The sequence below is a fragment of the Erythrolamprus reginae genome, chromosome 6 (genome assembly GCF_031021105.1).
Source record: "Erythrolamprus reginae isolate rEryReg1 chromosome 6, rEryReg1.hap1, whole genome shotgun sequence".
In the NCBI taxonomy this organism is placed as follows: domain Eukaryota; kingdom Metazoa; phylum Chordata; class Lepidosauria; order Squamata; family Dipsadidae; genus Erythrolamprus; species Erythrolamprus reginae.
The window spans coordinates 96,003,251-96,015,337 of NC_091955.1; positions in this window are offsets into that span (position 1 = coordinate 96,003,251).

The following is a 12,087-nucleotide window of genomic DNA, read 5'->3' on the forward strand; positions in this document are numbered from 1 at the left end:
TTCTAAAACCCACCTTTGCCATCAGGCATGGGGGAATTGAAACACCTCCCCCGGGCATGTTCAATTTATACATGGTATGCTTGTGTGTGTGTCTGTTAGTATATGGGGTTCTTTTAAATCTTTAAATTTTGTAAAGTTATTTGGATTATTTATGATTTGTTTTATCTTGTTGTGAGCCGCCCCGAGTCTTCGGAGAGGGGCGGCATACAAATCTAAATAATAAATAAATAAATAAATAAATAAATAAATAAATAAATAAATAAATAAATAAATAAATAAATAAATAAATAAATAAATAAATAAATAAATAAATAAATAAATAAATAAATAAATAAAATAACCTCTATAACCTTCATTGTGTATTGTCGTGTATTGGACAAAATAAATAAATAAAATAAAGTATTTGTATCTAATGTGTGGAATTGTGTTCGTTTTCTTTAGTTCTGTATATTATATTGTATTCATTTTGGATATTTCTGAGGAAGGTACGAATTCATTTTTAGGGCTTTTATGGTCCATCGATTTATGATGGAGTATTTCTATATTTTCATTTAATTTTTTTTTTTTAGTAATTTTCCACCCAATTGGCAAGTTCTCCCACCACCCCGACCCCCCAGACAAAAAAAAAATTGTTCGACATAATAAAAACAGGAGAGGCATGTTGCTGGTGGAAATAATGTTCCACGCCACTGTTTTATTTTTCTTTGGAAATTCCTGAACCCCCCCCCCCCTCCACGTTTTTAATGAAGGCCACGCTCTCTTCTTTTCCAAAACGCAGAGCATGCCTGACATTTAAAAAAAGAGGGGGGGGGAAATGGGGTTTTATTTTCCGAACATGGAAAGCTTCAGGCAGACCCCTCCCCACCATTTTAATTCCCTCCAGATGTATTCAATCACGTCCTGGAATTGCTCGCTGGCCGAGAGAGAGAAAAACATGACATTTCCTCCACATCCCACTCCCAGAAAGTTTCCCCTACCCCCAAATGAATGATGGCGGTGGGCCCCGGAGGAAGGAAAGGGTCCGGTGTAGCAGAAAAAAGGGGGCAAAAAAAAAAATCACATCCACCCAACTCATGGCCGGGATCCAAATGACCTCAACCCAACTCTCGCTGCGGATTCGAGGCAGGTTTAAAATTGGGAATGTTAGAATGTGCAAAATTAAGACACAACCGACAATAGAATTAAATCCGAAAGAGGATTCAGAATCCTTGGAATTTGTTTTATAATCGGTTGGAAAGGAAGAATAAAAAGAAGAAAGATGATTTATCAGCGAGGATGTATATATTCACATTGAGTTAATGAATATAGGATTTGATCAGTTTGATTGTAAAGGATAGATATTTATATTTTATTTTATTTATTGATTTATTTGGCCATGCAAATATAGTATTGTATTGTAGTATGTTTAACATAATATTAGTATAAAGTAGAGATAGAAAAGATAAAAAGACATTAGGACAGGAGCGGTAGGCACGAAGGTGCACTTATGCACGCCCCTTACAGACCTCTTAGAAAAGGGGAGAGGTCTATTGTAGATAACGTAAGGCTGAAGATTTTGGGATTGGGGGAAGAAACAACAGAGTCCGGTAGTGAATTCTAGGCGTTGACCACTCTATTGCTGAAATCGTATTTTCTGCAGTTAAGTTTGGAGCGATTTACATTTAGTTTGTATCTATTGCGTGCTCTTGTGTTGTTATTGTTAAAGGTGAAGTAGTCGCTAACAGGGAGTACATTGTGATGTATGATTTTATGAACAACAGTTAAATCAGTTCAGAGGCGGCGTAGCTGTAAATTTTCTAAACCTAGTAATTGAAGTCTGGAGGAGTAAAGTAATTTGTTGCGTGAGGAGGAGTGGAGGACTCTTCTTGTGAAGTATTTATGGACTCCTTCAATTGAATTAATGTCTGTTATGCAGTGTGGATTCCATACAGATGAGCTGTATTCAAGAATTGGTCTGACAAATGTTTTGTATGCTCTAGTTAGTAGATCGGTGCTTCTACAGAAGAAGCTGCGTAGAATTAAGTTTGTGACTCTTAGTGCTTTTTTGGCAATGCTGTTGCAGTGGGCTCTGGCACTTAGGTCATTGGAAATGAGTACTCCAAGGTCTTTGACTGAGTGAGGGTCTTCTGCGAGTTTGTCCAAGTGTGTATTTAGTATTCGGTATTCTTTTTACCAATGTGTAGGACAGAGCATTTGTTGGATGAGATTTGCAGTTGCCAGTTGTTAGACCATTCAGCTACATGGTCATAGTCCATATATATTTACTAATATATATATTTACATATATATTTACTAATTTACTAATAGATAAATTGATAAGAACTGTAAAGTTTAAACTCCTCCTCCCAACTCTGAATCAACTCTAGTTTGTTTGGTATTATTAGAAGAAACTCCTGAGCTGCTCAGACAAGCAGAACAGGGGTACAAAATAGAGGAAGAGGAAGAGGAAGAAGAGGAAGAAGAAGAAGAAGTAGAAGAAGAAGAAGACAAAAGAAGAAGAAGAAGAAGAAGGAAGAAGAAGAAGAAGAAGAAGAAGAAGAAGAAGGAAGAAGAAGAAGGAAAAAGAAGAAGAAGAAGAAGGAAGAAGAAGAAGGAAGAAGAAGAAGAAGAAGAAGAAGAAGAAGAAGAAGAAGAAGAAGAAGAAGAAGAAGAAGAAGACGACAATGACGACCTCGGATGTCCAACAAATATTATCAGATAACGTCAACTTCTCGCCACCTTCTACTGGCATAAACAAGCCTTTTTCTGGTCCAGCCTTGGTGCAAATGCCAAGAAAAGCAAAGAACTACTGTACTTCCAGCAAAGCTTTCATTTCTGTCTCGCTTGCTAAATAAAGAGACGGGGAATCTGATGGCCAGGCCATGGGGCGCCTCTAGATGCAGCTTCAGGTCTGGTTCTCTGCAAGGAGAAAGGAGGGTGGGGAGAACAACACACAATTCCCCAGGGAAGCAAAATTCCAGATCTTTTTCTGGTTAAAAAGGGCTGGGAAAGTTTGGGAACTGCAGAGGGGAGAGGCGCTCTTATCGGCCTGCCTCCCCTTTGAGTTCAGTTTCCCAGGAGGCCTGAAATTCTCAGCTGCCAAAAACAGCCACTCTTCGCGCCCATTGAGTTCAATTCTAGGTCTTCCAAGCTCTGGTGGGTTTCAAGTCCTTTCGGTTTAGCACAATGTTTCTCAACATTGGCAAGTTTAAGACCTTCAGACTTCAACTCCCAGAATTCCCCATAGTGGATAAGGAATGATGTGCCAGTGCCTGGAGGCTGTTGGGGCCTGGATGGGTGTCAACAAACTCAAACTCAAGCCAGACAAGACGGAGTGGCTGTGGGTTTTGCCTCCCAAGGACAATCCCATCTGTCGGTCCATTACCCTAGGGGGAGAATCATTGACCCTCCTCAGAGAGGGTTTGCAACTTGGGCGTCCTCCTCGATCCACAGCTCACATTAGAGAAACATCTTTCAGCTGTGGCGAGGGGGGCGTTCGCCCAGGTTTGCCTGGTGCACCAGTTGCGGCCCTATTTGGACCGGGGGTCACTGCTCACAGTCACTCATGCCCTCATCACCTTGAGGCTCGACTACTGTAATGCTCTCTACATGGGGCTACCTTTGAAGAGTGTTCGGAAACTTCAGATCGTGCAGAATGCAGCTGCGGGAGCAATCATGGGCTTTCCCAAATATACCCATGTCACACCAACACTCCGCAGTCTGCATTGGTTACCACTTATTTTCCAGTCAAATTCAAAGTGTTGGTTATGACCTATAAAGCCCTCCATGGCACCGGACCAGATTATCTCAGGGACCGCCTTCTGCTGCACGAATCCCAGCGACCAGTTAGGTCCCACAGAGTGGGTCTTCTCCGGGTCCCGTCAACCAAACAATGTCGCTTGGCAAGACCCAGGGGAAGAGCCTTCTCTGTGGCGGCCCCGGCCCTCTGGAACCAACTCCCCCCAGAGATTAGAATTGCCCCCACCCTCCTTGCCTTTCATAAGCTGCTTAAAACTCACCTCTGCTGCCAGGCATAGGGGAATTGAGATACACTTTCCCCCTAGGCCTTTAAAACTTTTATGCATGGTATGTCTGTATGTATGATTGTTTTTTTTATATAATGGATTTTAACTGTTTTTAGTATTGGATTATACTGTTTTGTTACTGTTGTTAGCCGCCCCGAGTCTGCGGAGAGGGGCGGCATACAAATCCAATAAATAAATAAATAAATTCTGGGAATTGAAGTCCATCCATCTTTAAAGCATACTGGCTGGGGAATTCTGGGAGTGGAAGTCCTACATTGCTCTATTTGGGGGGGAAAGGTTTTTTGTAACTTGCTACCCCCCCCCCCCAAGGGTCCTGCTTTGTAAACAGAGCAGCCCCCATCATCTGGGCATCATTTGACGTACTTTCCAAAGTCCAAAAGTTTCCATTGGCCCGAAAAAGCACCTTATGGAGAGCCACAAAACTTGTGCAAAAAAATGTTCTTTTGGCACCAGGAAAGGTTTTTCGCTCTTTAAGGATGACACTTTCTGGAAATTTGGGGGGGGGGGGAAGAATTGTGGCTTTGTGGTCTTTTGTGAGTTGGGGGTGGGAAACTTTCTTAATGCTGGTTTTTCACCTGAATTATTTCATTAGGTTTTCCTCTCTGGTTTCCAAAGAAATTCCCTAAGCTTTGTACAAATACACATTATCCTCAGATTGTGACCTCAGTTGAACCCAGAGTCTCTATTGCTAGGTCAGGCAGTCAAACACATAATCCCAGGACATTATGATGGCCATAAATATGAATCAATTGCCAAGGGTCCAAATTTTAATCATGTGACCATAGGGATGTTGCAACAGTCATAAGTGTGAAAAACGGTGCGGTTGAAACGTTGAACGGTCCCTAAATGAATGAATGAATAAATGAATGAATGAATGAATAAATGAATGAATGAATGAATGAATGAATGAATGTGTTTGTTTGTTTATTTATTTATTTATGTATTTACTTACTTACTTACTTACTTACTTACTTACTTACTTACTTACTTACTTGGTTGGTTGGTTGGTTGGTTGGTTGGTTGGTTGGTTGGTTGGTTGGTTGGTTGGTTGGTTGGTTGGTTGGTTGGTTGGTTTTTTATGCCGTCCTTCTCCTTAGACTCAGGGCGGCTTGCAATATGTTAGCAATAGCACTTTTTAACAAAGCCAACCAGCGGAGAGTAGTTGCTATATGGGTGTACCGAGGTAGCTCCATGACGGCTCGTGTGGCTGCCTTCTAGACCATTTGAAGTCTCCAAACACTCTTCAAGGGTAGCCCCATGTAGAGCGCATTGCAGTAATCAAGACGGGAGGCAATGAGGGCTTGAGCAACTGTGTGTAGAGCCTCCTGTTCCAGGTAGGGCCGCAACTGGTATACCAGGCGAACCTGGGCAAAGGTCCCTCTGGCCACAGCTGAAAGGTGATGAAATGCCCACAGCCACTCGGTCTTGTCTGGGTTGAGCTTGAGCCTGTTGGCTCCCATCCAGACCCCAACAGCCTCCAGGCACCAGCCCATCACATCCACCGCTACATTGAATTGGCATGGGGTGGAGATGTATAACTGGGGTATCATCAGCATACTGATGATACCTCACCCCATGCCCTCAGATGATCTCACCCAGTGGCTTTATGGAGATGTTAAATAGTAATGGGGAGAGGAAAGACCCCTGTGGCACCCCACAATGGAGAGGCTGAGAGGTGGACCTCTGCCCCTCCCCCACTAACACCGACTGCAAACGACCGGAGAGATAGGAGGAGAACCATTGTAAGATGGTGCCTCCCACTCCCAATCCCTCCAGTCGCTGCAGAAGGACACCATGGTCGATGGCATCGAAGGCCGCTGAGAGGTCAAGGAGCACCAGGATAGAGGAATATTCCCCATCCCAGGCCCGCCCGAGATAATCCATCATCACAACCAAAGTGGTCCTCCAAGGACCACTGGAGCTTGAATGCCACCACCTTCTCAACAACCTTACCCAAAAAGGGCAGTTTGGAGACTGGCCTGTAGTTCTTCAATTCAGCTGTTGAGTACTATGTAGTTACAGGTAGTTTTATTTTATGGTACTTCTCCGCCATAAAATAAAACAATATATAGTTACAAACACAACAACAGTGCTTTAAAATCAATTGTATATAAACTTTTCTTTTCTTATTACTCACTCACCGGAGGCTCTTATCTCTCCTCATCTAAAAATTTCTATTAATTTGTCAATTCTTAAAAGTCTAAATAAAAGGGAAAGGGGGCACAATCTGAGGTTAGTTGGGGAAAAGATCAGAAGCAACGGAAGAAAATATTGTTTGACTGAAAGAGTTGTAGATGCTTGGAACAAACTTCCAGCAGGCGTGGTTGGTAAATCCACAGTCACTGAATTGAAACATGCCTGGGATAAACATAGATCCATCCTAAGTTACAATACAGGAAATAGTATAAGGGCAGACTAGATGGACCAGGAGGTCTTTTTCTACTGTCAAGTTTCTATGTTTCTAACTTTAAGATGAGTGGACTTTAACTCCCCAAATTCCCCAGCTGGCTGGGGAATTCTGGGAGTTGATGTCCACTCACCTTAAAGTTTCCAAGTTTGAAAAACATTGAAATAAGCTACAAAAAAAAAATAAACTTCCCCATTTAATATCCATATGCATCCCGCTCCAGATTTAAGCAAGTCAAAACAGCAACCCAACCCTCAATTTAAAGTTCATTAACGAATTATCAACAGTCACAAGGCAGGAATTTAAATAATCGGTGCAGTTAAAAGATTGTTTATGCCACTGGCATCTGGAACGTCACAAGTTAAAGGCTACACAATTGGAAAGTAAGGTTTGCAAACCACACCACACTGCTGACATGCGATTTATACATTAAATAAACAAATATAGATGTGCCAGAAAATTAAATAATTATGTCATAAGATCGGGTCCAGGGTTTCTTTTTTTATTTACGCGTGTCAGAAGCCTCGCAATTCAAATAAGACATACTATATTTATTTATTTAGAATAGAATTATTTATTGGCCGAGTGTGATTGCACACACAAGGAAATTGTCTTTGGTGCAGAAGCTCTCAGTGTACATAAAATAAAAGATGCATTTGTCAAGAATCATGAGGTACATGAGGAGATTGTGATCCCGTTATATAGAGCGCTGGTGAGACCACATTTGGAAGACTGTGTTCAGTTCTGGAGACCTCACCTACAAAAAGACATTGAGAAAATTGAACGGGTCCATAGACGGGCTACAAGAATGGTGGAAGGTCTTAAGCATAAAACGTATCAGGAAAGACTTCATGAACTCCATCTGTAGAGTCTGGAGGACAGAAGGAAAATGGGGGACATGATCGAAACATTTAAATATGTTAAAGGGTTGAATAAGGTTCAGGAGGGAAGTGTTTTTAATAGGAAAGTGAACACAAGAACAAGGGGACACAATCTGAAGTTAGTTGGGGGAAAGATCAAAGGCAACATGAGAAAATATTATTTTACTGAAAGAGTAGTAGATCCTTGGAACAAACTTCCAGCAGACGTGGTTGGTAAATCCACAGTGACTGAATTGAAACATGCCTGGGATAAACATATATCCATTCTAAGATAAAATACAGAAAATAGTATAAGGGCACACTAGATGGACCATGAGGTCTCTTTCTGCCGTCAGTCTTCTATGTTTCTATGGTGGTCATAGGAGTCAAATAAGCAGTGAGGAACCAATCAAGATTAATAAAAAATCTTAAGGATACAAGCAACAAGTTACACCCATACAGTCATAACTGGGAGGAAATGGGTGAAAGGATGAGGAAAAAAAAACCTAGTAGAAATAGAAGTGCAGACTTAATAAATAGTTTGACAGTGTTGAGGGAATTATTTGTTTAGCAGAGTGATGGCGTTTGGGGGAAAAACTGTTCTTTGTGTCTATTTGTCTTGGTGTGCAGTGCTCTGTAGCGACGTTTTGATGGGAGGAATTAAAACTGTTTGGGTCCAGGATGCGAGGGGTCAGTAAACATTTTCACGGCCCTCTTTTTGACTCGTGCAGTCTACAGGCCCTCAATGGAAGAAGGCAGGTTGGCAGCCATTGTTCTTTTTCTGCAGGCACAACAGGCACTGCCAAGGGATAGGCGAAACGGCTTGCAAGCTGGGAACATTGTTAGCACCTGGTTAGGGCTGGAAAGAAACTTACTCGGATCAAGTTAGAGCAATGAAAAAAACCCTGCAAAGACTTAGGGCTTGAAAAACATTCTTTGCAGAGAGAAACCATGAAAGAGCCTGCAAGGTAAGAGCTGGGAAGATCGTTAGCGGCTAGTTAGGGCTGGGGGGAAAAATAAGCTACATTCAGAGTATAAGACACACACTAATTATTAGGGAGGAAAAAGGTGTGTCTTACACTCTGAAAAACATGGTAGCTTTTTTTTCTTTACTTTTTCTCTCCATGAGTTGTGACTCCTGAGTCTGATTTGGTAATCTGTGAACAAACAAAGATTGATTTGATTATTATTATTATTGTTGTTGTTGTTGTTGTTATTATTAATTAGATTGTATGCTGCCCCTCTCCGAAGACTCGGGGCGACTCACAACAATAGTAAAAACAATGTCAAAGAACAAATCTAATATTAAAAGAAACACATAGAACACCCCTCATTTAAAACCAAACAACACATACATACCAATCATAAAATATAAAAGCCTAGGGAGGTGTCTCAGTTCCCCCATGCCTGGTGATATAGGTGGGTCTTGAGTAATTTACAAAAGACAAGGAGGGCGGGAGCAGTTCTGATCTCCGGGGGGAGTTGATTCCAGAGGGCCGGGGCCGCCACAGAGAAGGCTCTTCCCCTGGGGCCTGCCAAACGACATTGTTTTGTCGACGGGACCCGAGAAGGCCAACTCTGTGGGACCTTATCGGCCGCTGGGATTCGTGCAGTAGCAGGCGGTTCCGGAGATACTCTGGTCCAGTGCCATGTAGGGCTTTAAAGGTCATGGTTTTGGTTGTTCTCCAGTTAGACTTTTTCACCTTCTCAGTTCATCCCAACTTTGGGTAACCTCCCAGTAGCAAAGAGAAATTAAAATGTCCTCCACCTTCAAAATCCTTAGATTACATTTATTTATTTATTCAACTTGTATACCGGATCGCTCACTTCCCCCACGTGAGATTTTGCTTCTGCGCACGAGTGGAACAAAGAAATTGCCAAAAATTGCTGAAATCTTGCGCAAGGATGAAATCTCACACGCGGTGTGTGGCGTGGACGCACCATTGCACACGTATTGCTGTTTCTGCTACCGGATCGGCAATCCGAGTCTACAGAGAGGGGCAGCATACAAATCAAATAAATAATAATAATAATCCCAGGCGTACCAGAGACAGGCCAATACTGCTCCAGACCCCCCCCCCTTTTAAAAAAAAGATAAAGTTGAAATACCAAGTACTGTAATGGAAACTGCAGTTTAATGTTTCCAAATGTAAAATAATGCACTTGGGGAAAAGGAATCCTCAATCTGAGTATTGTATTGGCAGTTCTGTGTTAGCAAAAACTTCAGAAGAGAAGGATTTAGGGGTCGTGATTTCTGACAGTCTCAAAATGGGTGAGCAGTGTGGTCGGGCAGTAGGAAAAGCAAGTAGGATGCTTGGCTGCATAGCTAGAGGTATAACAAGCAGGAAGAGGGAGATTGTGATCCCCTTATATAGAATGCTGGTGAGACCCCATTTGGAATACTGTGTTCAGTTCTGGAGACCTCACCTACAAAAAGATATTGACAAAATTGAACGGGTCCAAAGACGGGCTACAAGAATGGTGGAAGGTCTTAAGCATAAAACCTATCAGGAAAGACTTAATGAACTCAATCTGTATAGTCTGGAGGACAGAAGTAGAAGGGGGGACATGATCGAAACATTTAAATATATTAAAGGGTTAAATAAGGTCCAGGAGGGAAGTGTTTTTAATAGGAAAGTGAACACAAGAACAAGGGGGCACAATCTGAAGTTAGTTGGGGGAAAGATCAAAAGCAACATGAGAAAATATGATTTGACTGAAAGAGTAGTAGATCCTTGGAACAAACTTCCAGCAGACATGGTAGATAAATCCACAGTAACTGAATTGAAACACACCTGGGATAAACATATATCCATTGTAAGATAAAATACAGGAAATAGTATAAGGGCAGACTAGATGGACCATGAGGTCTTTTTCTGCTGTCAATCTTCTATGTTTCTAAGTAATGTTTTTCAGCAAACGCTTTCAGCAAAAGCTCGTAGAATCCTCGCCAGAATTATTTTCTCCGACCCGAGCTGCATTTCAGAAACGCTGTTCGAAAAGCGACGTCTGGTTTTCCGTGCGTGGCGTGCCTTTGGAAAACATCTGGCGCAGACTCCGTCTTGTTGGGGGGGGGGGGGGTAAAGAAATGAAATTGAAACAATCCAAAGCTTAATGTGTTGCAGATGCTGGACCGCACGTCAGACAGGACATAAAATAAGAAAGGACCCCCCACTCGAGGGCGCATGGTTGGTGCCAAGTAAACGAGACATTTTTGCTTTTCATGAAACCATGACGAAACTTGGTTCTGCCAAGGGGAGAAATAACTCTTAGTCTAGATCCGAGGCTCGACTCGAGGCTTGACTACTGTAACGCTCTCTACATGGGGCTACCTTTGAAAAGTGTTCGGAAACTTCAGATCGTGCAGAATGCAGCTGCGAGAGCAATCATGGGCCTTCCCAAATATGCCCATGTTACACCAACACTCTGCAGTCTGTATTGGTTGCTGATCAGTTTCCGGTCACAATTCAAAGTGTTGGTCATCACCTATAAAGCCCTTCATGGCACCTGACCAGGGTATCTACGAGACCGCCTTCTGCCGCACGAATCCCAGTGACCTGTTAGGTCCCACAGAGTGGGCCTTCTCCAGGTCCTGTCAACAAAACAAATGTCGTTTGGCGGGACCCAGGGGAAGAGCCTTCTCTGTGGCGGCCCTGGCCCTCTGGAACCAACTCCCCCTGGAAATTAGAATTGCCCTCACCCTCCTTGCCTTTCGTAAGCTCTTTAAAACCCACCTCTGCCGTCAGACATGGGGGAACTGAGATATTCTTTCCCCTAGGCCCTTACAATTTATGCATGGTATGTTTGTTTGTTTGTATGTATGTATGCTTGGTTTTACAAATAAGGGTTTTTTAGCTGTTTTAGTATTGGATTTACATGCTGTTTTGTATTACTGTTGTTAGCCGCCCTGAGTCTACGGAGAGGAGTGGCATACAAATCCAATTAATAATAATAATAATAATAATGATGATGATGATGATGATGATGATGATAATAATAATAATAATAATAATGGCGAACCTATGGCAGGAGTGCCACGGGTGGAATGTGGAGCCATATCCGAAGGCATGTGAGACTTTGCAATGTTTCCGCTCCAGCGCATATGCGCGGGCACTGGCCAGCCGATTTTCAGCCTTGGGAAAGGCCGTTTCATCCCCTGGCATCTTCAGGGAAGCTTCCTGAAGGCCCGGAGTGCCAAAAACAGCACACTGGGTAGACCGGATGTGTGTTTTCTTGAACCTCCGGTTTGCCCGTTGTGCTGTTTTTTGCACGCCGGAGCTTTAGGAAGCCTCCTTGAACCCTCCGGAGTGCCAAAAACAGCACAACGGGCAAACCGGAAGTGCATTTTCCCAAACTTCCAGTTTGCCCAATTGGGCAATTTTTTCACCTACCAGGCTTCAGAAAGGCCTGCGCGCATGCGTGGAGACAAGTGCGATGGGGGTTGCGTATGTGTGTGTGGGGGGGTAGGGGTGTGGGTATGTGCACACATGCTAGCACAACCACATACACCCCCTTTTGGCATGTGCACCAAAAAAGGTTTGCCATCCCTGGTCTAGATGTTCCATCTTCACCACAAAGTTATCTCTCTGAATTGTTATGAAATGGGGCAGCTTTCTCAATGAAAGAAATGTGTGGACTCTTTCCAGACTTTTTCAACTTTCAAACAATTTTGTCCATCGCTTTGGAATTTTACAGTAGGCCTTCCATCCAAGAGCGAATCTGTAAAGGAGAATATTTATAGCTCTGGGTTTAAATGAGCTTGGTTTTCTTTCTTTCTTTCTTTCTTTCTTTCTTT